We start from the raw sequence: 9578 nt of genomic DNA, 5'->3' as shown, positions 1-9578 counted from the left end.
TGTAAGGGATCACAATGATATTGGAATATGTGAACATACTAATAAACTCTGCTCTACTTTTTTTTTCCCACCAGAAATCTCACCAATGGGAATTAAACACGGTACATTTGAGGGGAGATTCTAAATGACAAAGTCTAATAGAACATGTACATTACATGGAAACAATCACAGGTCAAACAATGTTCAGAATTTTTTTTATATATATATATATATATATCTAATATATAAATGCTTAGTGGCGTCTGTCTGTCTGTGTGTGTGTGGAAAAAAAAACAAGTTGCAGTGCCACCTGCTGGGCGGAGTTATACACTGACCTACTAAATTCTTAGTGTGTGTGGGAAAAAAATTCAAAAAGGGCTGAAATTTGGTAGGGCTCAAACTAATTTTCGTGAGGTAATTTTACCTCCTGAACACACATGTGTAGAGGCGTGCGTTAGTGTGTGTGTGTGTGTGTGGAAAAAACTATTTTCTCAGAAAGGGCTCATCCAATTGACCTGAAATTTGGTATACTGACATTATTTGACAAAAAAATTAGAATAGTCAAGTCAGTTAACTTCCATCATCCCCCCTTCCCCCCGTGGGAGGGGTAGTAAAGGCTAAATTTACGAGTTGAGGGGTCAAACTCATTTTCGGGAGGTAATTTTACCTCATGAACACACATTAAAAAGGCCGCTTGCGTCGGGAAGTAACGCTCTTCCCCTGAGGAGGCCTGGGCTAGGCCCAAATGCATGACAAGAACCTTTTTAAGACCTTAAGTAGCTTGATTTGACTAGAATGCATGAGTATCATGCACGGGTTAACTTGTGTGTGTGTGTGTATATATATATATATATATATATATATATATATATATATATATATATATATATATATATATATATATATATATATATATATATATAATTTGTGAAGACTATTCAGCCTATATGTGGTGGTCACTTCATGGCTCTTAATGGAATCTAGTGTTGGTTGTTGATTTGGAATACAATATAGTGAACTTTAATACACTGGTGAATGCTGCATTTATTTTTCTACATATTTTATGAGACATACAAGAATTTCATGAGCAGGGCAGGCTTAGGACGCTTGGGAAGAGCAGTGGCCAGACAGGCTCCCGACCGCCTATATTCAGCGGCTTCTTAGTCTAGGTGGGCGAGTATACTTCTGCGCCAAGACTACACATATTAAATACATAAAAAATATATTTAGATTTCCATTAATTGATTGCTTTGAGGATTTGCAAATTTGCTCTAGGGATCCATAGATCCCATAAGTCATTGAGAACACAGTCTCTGTAGATCACCCCAGTATGTGTTACGTGCGTAACCAAAATGTTTAAAAGATGAGACTCATTCGACATAATCCCCTGGAAGCCTATAACAGAACTCATACATTTCACTTGCATTATGAAAAATATTTAATCATCTATTTTTTTGGAAAAAAATGTCAACCTTGGTGAAACTTATTTTGGTGATATACATATATTTATATATACTACTCCTCAACTGCTTAGTTTTGAAAAAAAAAAATATATTTTTTTTAAATTATAATGATAATAGATTAGGTTTGATTCCAAGTAATACAAATAGTCTATAGAAAGTGTTTTTTTTTTTTTTTTTAGTATAATAATGTCTATTTGTAACATCGCAAAAGAAAGTATGCGCAAAACATACCATAAGTAAAGGTAAGCAAACAAACAACGGGTAAGTAATATTGTACAAGACATTGCACAGAGTCTACGATGGACTAGACCTAGAGTTATACATACATAAAATTAAAACGACTTTGTAGATATTATCAGCAGCGATGTTCATTTTTAAAAGGTAACAGGGTAAGATGTGGAAGAAAGAGGGGAGAAGGAGAAAGAGGAGGAAGGACAAAAAAAGGGGGGGGGGAGAGGGAGGCTTATAGAATGCGTTTTATTTTTAGAATTAGACACATATGTAACATTTGAGAAAAATAAGCCCACGCTCGTTATATCCCACATTATATATGGTACCAGCTGCTTGGCAATAAGCCCGTGCTCGGTATATCCCATATTGTATGTGGTACCAGCTGCGTGGCAATATAAATGCCCATATATGTATACAAAACAAAAAGAAAGTTGTCAGCGCTTATCCTTTAAACTGCATATCTGTATGTGTCTAGCAAAATGAAAACATGAGGTATTCGTTCATATTTTGATCAAAAGACTTAAGCCTGCATCCCAACGTCAAGGGTACCTCATTATATGCATATGTAACATTTAAATAGATTGTTATGGGCCATAATCAAATTCTACATTCCTTATTCTAACACTAAACTGGAACATTCAACACAGAGAATGAAATATTCACAATATATGCGTCATTCTGAATTTGGTGCACAAACGTTTCACACATTACACAGCAGAATGATTGGATCATAGCTGCCCCAGCTTTGTTATTAGACTATAAATTCAGCAATAGGAGAATTTACGAATACTGTGCGGAATGTCAGTCTGTGGAGTGACAAAACTGGAGCGTGAAGATTGTAACACCGGACCTGGTAATGTGGAATGTATTGTAAATAATGAGAGGGGCGGGTGGAACAAATCAATTTAAATCTTCTATGCACTAGTATAGCCTATACTGAGAACACATGAAATTCATAAATCTAATTATATACAAACTTCATCAAGCAGAAGCCTGCTCCTCTATCTAATGTTATGTCTTATTATTAGTTACAAATAAAAAAAGTAATGCTAAATATATACTGTATTCTTAAACTACTAATACAAAGTACCTAAAAATATTTGTATTGATATATTTTTTATTTTATTTTTTTGTATTGGTCATGCACATTTTACTACTTTTAGATATATTATAGAGCTTTCCTATTTAATTGGTTATCAGGGGTGTTTGGGTATGTATGTTAACTCATAGCTCGTGTGATCTAAACATCAGCGTTTTTATTAAATTCATTTTGCCCTTTATGTATAAAGTATTTCTACATAGTACACAACTTGGTGATGAGAGCTAAAGGGATGAAATTTCAATTATGAAATTAGGTTATTGAGGTTTGATGGGTTAATTAGGACATTTTAGGTCTGAATTTTTTGGAGTTTTAAAATAATACTTTTAATTAAGAAGTTTTTTTATATTATTTTTATAAAATATTGGGCTTTGAGTGATGCTCTGTCTCCTGCCTGTATACTCTCAGATAGTTCTTTCATTCATTTTATGTTGAATGTATTAAGCTCTCTTGTGATTAAATGAAGCTTCATTGTGACACAAAGTTGTGGTTTCAAAGTGCTGTTGTAGATTCTCCAATTGGGTATTATTACCTTTCATTATGTATTCTTATCGATAACATCAGCTAGTATTTATGCTAATCTATATCTAGATTACTCTTAAGGGAAACCCAGTCTACTGACACACAAGTGTCCCAATCACTTTTCATAATGATCAGGAGACTAGGGAAAGAAGGGGTTAATGGAGGGTTAACAGATACGTAGCAAAATGGCACTCTATATATTATATTATATTCTATATATTATATTTATCCCTATATATTTATGCAATTTGATTAATATTTGTTTGATTAAAGATTGGTGTTAGTTTATCTGTCTTTTTATATCGTAATAGGATTTCTACTGCTTTTTGATCATTTGAATATAGAAATGAATAATGAAACTTGGGTTATTTATAAGTGCCGGTTGCAGTCTTAAGACAAGGTTAGGATTTTACTTTTTATTGCTGATTTAATAATTTTTTTATTTGATGTTACTCAATACATGCATAAAGATAAAATGAAATATGTTTCTCCTTAATAAAATATGTTAAACATTCTAGGAAATTTTACCTGGAACTGGCTGCTTCACGATTACACAGACACAGCTGATTGTTAGCTAAGGAATTAGGACTAAATCTGGAACATTTATTTTATTAACCAAACATACAAGTGGGCAGACTGTCAATATTACTACAGAAAATCCATCTATTGTGGGAGATTTTTTCCTGATATATTGGTGAGCTGTGTCACTGGAAATTCAAATGAACCACTTTCTTTTCTAGTATGAGTTTTTGTGACGCAATAACAGCTACAAAGGATAGGTGGCAGTGCACGTCAACACTGACAACTGCACATTCTTTTTCACTTACTGTAATTAGCTAAAGGTCAAGTCAACATTTATACATATAAACTATATGGTAATACTTCTCCTCTCCCCTCATAAACAATCAGCTGTGATTAAAATTTCATATTATCTATGATGTATTTTAATTATGCAATTACGCTTCTGGAAACAACCTGTCCTCTCAGGACTAAGCTGCTTATGTGATGTGTCTCTGATAGCTGTGCCTTTTCTGGATATTAAGGTCAAAATCCTGAAGTGGGATTATACACTTGTGGGCGTTATACAATAACATTCCGGATAGAGGACTCTGTATGATGTTTGTGGGACTTATCAGTTCCTGAATGGGGGTCAATTCTGAGCTTTTTATATTGTGGGATTTATGTGCATGACAAGTTTGCAATTTAATATTTGCAATTGTTATACATTTTCTCTCTCTCTCTCCATAAAGAGATTTAGCTTTTAGCTGTTTTTTTTTTTATTATACATAAGTCGTTTTATTTATCAGTAGTTTAAGTCTACCTTTTGTGCTGTTTCTTCTTTTTCTTTGTCTTGCTTTAAAAGGGTCTTAGCAGCCATTTATAAAGAGCAGCTTTCTGTATCTTCATTGTTTATAATATCATTGAGATATCTATTTTGATATCATCAATTTCACATTCATTTTCTTTCCACAGATTTCGGTGATTGACTGAATGGCAACTAACAAGACTTATTTTGATGATTTTATCCTCTTAGGATTTTCTGAGGGACAGATCATGTTTTCACTTTTAATTGCAACGATCTACGCACTGATTAGTATTGGGAATCTTACTGTGTTTAGCATTATTCGGGTTGACCATCATCTTCAGACACCAATGTACTCTTTCTTGAGTTGTCTATCCATATTAGACGTCTGTTACGCTACAGTCACACTCCCGACTATGCTGGTCATGGCTGTAACTGGCAATAGGAGGATATCCTTCAACAGGTGTTTTACACAGCTCTATTTCTTTGTGTTGCTCGGAGGTACAGAATGTCTTCTTCTAGCTACCATGGCATATGACCGATACGTGGCCATATGTAACCCAATGCACTATCTACGCATTATGAATAAGATGTTCTGCTCGTATTTTGTAGCAGGATGCTGGATCTGTGGAATCTTGATATCTGTGTTTCACACTTGGATGACTTTGAAATTGAACTTCTGTGGAGATCGGCATATCAACCATTTCTTCTGTGATGTTGTTCCAATGTTACAACTAGCTTGTAGTGAAACAGACAGCACCCAGTTATTATTACATATTGTTGCAGTTTTTCTAGGGGTGTCCCCTTTTCTACTTGTGATAAATTCATACATACATATAATTTCCACCATATTAAAAATTCGCTCTTCTGCAGGAAGACAAAAAGTCTTCTCCACATGTTCTTCCCACCTCATTGTTGTAACTGTGTTTTACACGACAGCTATGTTGAACTACAATGGTCCTATTTCTGGAGATTCCATTATCATTTTCCGAGTGTCATCTCTTCTATATAGTGTTGTACCTCCATTGTTTAATCCTGCTATTTACTGTCTGCGAAACAATGAGGTGAAGACAGCCTTGAAAAAAGCACTTAGGTTACATGGAAAACCTGCTATTCATTAGGCAATTTTCAATATTCTTTTCTGAAAAGTCCTATTACCTCCAGGTTTGTGGAACGGCGATGGGGACTCCTTTGCGAGGGCAAGAGTGCCATGGGAGATGTGCTTCCTACACAGCTCATTCTGATACATCAATGACATTCTGGCCATGTGGGAGGGTGGTCAAGAAAATCTTGAGAACTTTAATCAGAACTTAAATAATCCAGAATTAAATCTGAAATTCACTTATACTTTGATATAATTTTTGACCCTGAATATAAATATTGTTAATAATAGCTACCAGATCTCAATGAAATGAATAGCAATACATATTTTAATCCCTTTAATTGTCACCCTAAACATAGCCTCATGTTTTGTCACCCTAAACATAGCCTCATGGGTATCCAATATAGTAGTGTCCTTTTCTTACACAGGAATTGTGATCATGAAGAAGCGTTTTTCCAACAAGCAGAAGATTTTAAAAATAATTTTGTAGAAAATAATTTCCTGTTGATGTGATGCTTGAAGCAATAATAAACATTAATCTTATTGATGGGAGGCTTCTTTTAAGCAACAATATTAAGAGAAATAAATTTGATGCAGATGCATAGTAACAGAGTAACATAGTTGATGAGGTTGAATATGACACCAGTCCACCAAGTTCAACCTATTTTGGATCTCTTGCAATCCCTCTCTTATATTTGAAATTGATCCAGATGATGCAATCGTCAATCTGATTAAATTTATTATTACTAGGTCCAGTATAGTCCAGTTTCTGGTTGGTTCCTCTACTATTTGGGACATGTAATGAATGATCTTTTAGTGTGCTCAGAAAGCTGTTGCCCCTAGCTGTACCGCTAGTCTCAGTTCTCTAATCAATGTTCGGATAATTAAAATCCCCTATAATTATAATTTGACCTAGGTGTGTAGCCTTCTCAATTTTCTGTAGAATTTGGGCCTCCTCAATCATACTAATATCTGGCAGTTTATAGCATATCCCTATCAGCAACTTCTCTGAACTTTTTCCTCCACTATTTCCACCCACAATGCCTCTATATTATCACCAATACTCTCGTAAATAACTTCCTGTATACTTGGTTTTAACACTGGCTTAATATAAAGACATACTCCTCCTCCCCTCTTATTTCCCTCCTAAAGAGAGTATAGCCTTCCAATTGGAATGCTCAGTCATATGTACCATCCCACCATGTCTCAGAAATACCTATAATATCATATTGTTCGTTCATTGCTAATAGTTCCAACTCCCCCAATTTACCGGTCAGGCTTCTTGCATTTGCAAGAATACACTTAAGTCTATTGCCTCCCTTCAGTATTTATTTTTGCTTTGATATGACTGTTTTTCTTATTGGCTTTAACAATGGCCTCTCCTTATTGGCTACGCTTCCCTTTTCCCCCTCTCCACCCCCTTGACTCTTGTTAAATCCCCCCCATACTTCTCTCAATATCTATCCCGTAAATACTTCCTTGCAGATTAATCAAGATCCTTTATTACAAATACAATATAATTTTCATTATAAAACTATTGAAAAATGCCTCAGGAAACATTGGGATTTACTCCTAAAGGATTCATTACTAGAATCTACTTTACATCCAACACCTAGGTTTGTATAAACAAGAGTTCCCAATTTAAAACATACTTTGTGCCCTAGTATGCTGTTGAGTGTTGGCTGTTATAAATGTACACATTGTATAACATGCACTCATCTCCAACACTAAAGTTTTTATTTCTTTTGTAACAAAAGAGGAGTTTAAAATGAATTAATTCATTAATTTTCAGAGTGCCCACATAATTTATTTGCTTAGATGTACTACGGTACACAATACGTTGGAAACGGTGGTACTCGTTACCACGGCACTGTCATCCACAACAATGTTTTAAACGACAGGGGAATAATGAGGCCTATAAGCCCTACAGTACTAAAATTACTACTTACCATAGGTCAGACATGCAGTTTTTCCGGAGCTTGACATCACCGTCCAGTGTCCGAATGCCCTATAGACCTACAGTATGAAATTACGTTATTTAGTATGGACAGACTGAAAATGCCGGTTTTAAAGCGGCAATACCCGGATCCCACGCCTCTATTACATTAAGATCTGCCACAATCTTGAGTATCACATGGGCAAACAAGAGATTTCAATGAGAAAAATGGTGAGAATTTATATTATAAGAATAATGAAATATTTTCTGACAATGTTCTAATATGTAATATGATGTCATTAGTTTAATTCTTTTGTACTTTGCTCATCTATATACTTGATGATTAATCAGCTGCACCTCTGATCGGTATGTATTTATAATGTATCACCTCTTAATTTGGAAGATTGGCGTGTTGAGCTGTTATGCCACTTGCATTGACAAAACCTAAAATTAAGCATGGGAATCAGCTTTTGGCTGGGAAAATAGGTATTATTATAATAGCTCAACTTCTGGTGGATATTGCTTAATTTTTAATAAACCTTTCTACTTGTATGACAATGTCAAGCAGGGCTGGGGGCTACATGGCAAGCCCGGTAACTTGGTCATGAGGGGCTCCGCTTACCAGGAATCTCTGTCAGCCCATCTGCGGCGAAAAAATATATTTTTATGGCGCTGGTGGGATGGCCGCTTATGTTTTGAACAGAGCGGGTATCAGAACAAGCGCAGGGGTATAGGGGTGCAGCACATGTGCAGTGAAGCCCCAAAATGGCTTCACATCACATTCACCAACTGGGGGTAGGGGGGGTCAACTGTGGCCTTGATGGCAAGTGCAGTGTTTCTTTGTTTACGTATTCATGGCTTACCTGGATTCCATTGTTATATTTTGTGAAATACCACATTATCTTTTGACATAAGCATAGAGACATAGGGCTAGATTTACTAAGCTGCGGGTTTGAAAAAGTGGGGATGTTGTCTATAGCAACCAATCAGATTCTAGCTTTCATTTATTTAGTACCTTCTACAAAATGACAGCTAGAATCTGATTGGTTGCTATAGGCAACATCCCCACTTTTTCAAACCCGCAGCTTAGTAAATCTAGCCCATAATGTAGGCACAAAATCATAAACAATAAATGTGCCATAACAATTGTGCAATATAGTATATAAACCTTTTGCAGTGGGATCTATAGAGAATGAATGAATGGTGTGCTCATAAGTGAGTTTTAAGGATTTTTGATGCAAACAGGAGATGATGACCAGCAGCAAAGTTGTAGTGGTCCGGAGAATGAATTGGAGTCCAGGGGCGGGAAGGAAGGCAGGACGTTACAGGATAGTTTAAGAAAGAATGGTCAACGGTAGCCGGTTTTGATACACAGTGAAACAAATAGGCAAAGGGTTCAGGAAGAGGCGTGGTAAAAGACAATACAAGGTTAGTATACGAATAGGGGATAATAGGATCCAGGATGCAGCAACAGGAACTACTGGCAGGAGCACAATAATTTGGCAAGGAAGACAGGAACTGGCAAGGCTTTTACAGGAAGTCAGGGGGTGGAGCAAGAACATACTGGAACATCAGGAGAACAGTTAAGGTGAGCTAGAACACAGAGTAAAGGCATAGAGCTTTCCAGCAGCCAGAATAGCTCACTCAGCAGCGCAAAAATCTCCAGAGGCAGAAGCTCCAACTTCAAATCATGACAGTACTTCCCTCCTTCCAGAACGAACTCTAGATGTTTCAGGTGCAAGTTTGTTTTGAGGTCTTAGATGAGACCTGTATGTGAGGCTAAAGCACCTGTTTGTTTTGCTAATTATCTGTGGAAAGTTCTAGATATACATAAATACCAAGTTTGATGTTTAAAGGCTGCAATAGAATTCAAGAATAATTGCTACCACTAGAATTTTTTTTTGAACTTCAGCCAAGATGAGAAAGAGAAACAATAAAATATG

Source organism: Mixophyes fleayi, chromosome 11 (assembly GCF_038048845.1).
Source record: "Mixophyes fleayi isolate aMixFle1 chromosome 11, aMixFle1.hap1, whole genome shotgun sequence".
NCBI lineage: Eukaryota > Metazoa > Chordata > Amphibia > Anura > Limnodynastidae > Mixophyes > Mixophyes fleayi.
This window is presented reverse-complemented; position numbering follows the sequence as displayed.